Source organism: Protobothrops mucrosquamatus, unplaced genomic scaffold (assembly GCF_001527695.2).
Source record: "Protobothrops mucrosquamatus isolate PMUCROS unplaced genomic scaffold, P.Mucros_1.0 scaffold_257, whole genome shotgun sequence".
NCBI lineage: Eukaryota > Metazoa > Chordata > Lepidosauria > Squamata > Viperidae > Protobothrops > Protobothrops mucrosquamatus.
Window position 1 is genome coordinate 4,138,972 of NW_015386333.1, and position 979 is coordinate 4,139,950.

Sequence of the window (979 nt, forward strand, 5' to 3'; positions counted from 1 at the left end):
AGCTCACGCAAAAGCGGTGTTATATGGGAGCGACGAGTCCCTCCCAACACCGCCCGCGCGGCCGCATTCTGGACTAGCTGGAGCCTCCGGATGCTCCTCAAGGGGAGCCCCATGTAGAGAGCATTGCAGTAGTCCAGGCGGGAGGTGACGAGAGCCTGAGTGACTGTGCACAAGGCGTCCCGGTCCAGAAAAGGCCGCACTGTGATGGCAAACCTTTTAGAGACCGAGTGCCCAAATTGCAACCCAAAACCCACTTATGCATCGTCGGGTGCCGGGTGGGTGTGGCCCACTGGGTGGGTGTGGCTGTGGTGGTAACGGCAGACTGGGTGGGACTAAAAAGTTCAATCAATCAATTCCAACTTTGCAAGATCTTCCCCCCCCCCGCAAGAAGTTGAAATTGATTGATTGAACCTTTTTTTTTTTTGTACACGGCGTTGGAGGCCTACAGCGAAAAGGTTTTATAAAACCCAGCTGAAGGCCTAGGACTGGGCACGCGACGGTGCGCGTGCCCACAGAGAGGGCTCTGAGTGCCGCCTCTGGCACCCGTGCCATAGGTTCACCACCACTGGACTAAGTCATAAGTCCTGCAAGCTTATGATATCAAAGACACACCCATATAGTTTTGGTAGCAATAGGAAAGTGATTCGCAGTTCCTGAGGGGAAGAAGATTTTTTTTCAACTTCTCAACTTAAGATATAGGACCCCTGGTACATTGGATAACTAAGATTTTGCTCCCTGAGCACTTTTGGGTATCTCTTATAAATGTTTGGTTCACAAAAATAACCTGTAATTTAACCTACATTTAGTTTTATGGAAATTTTCAGTTTTTGCAATGTACACTCTTTAGTACTAGTTGGATATGCTGCACACATGAAAGAAACATATGAAAACATGGAACTGTTGTTGAAGAACATGCAGTTCATCAAATACAACTGGGATATCTGTAGTGATCTAAAAGTAATGGTTCTGCTGCTTGGAA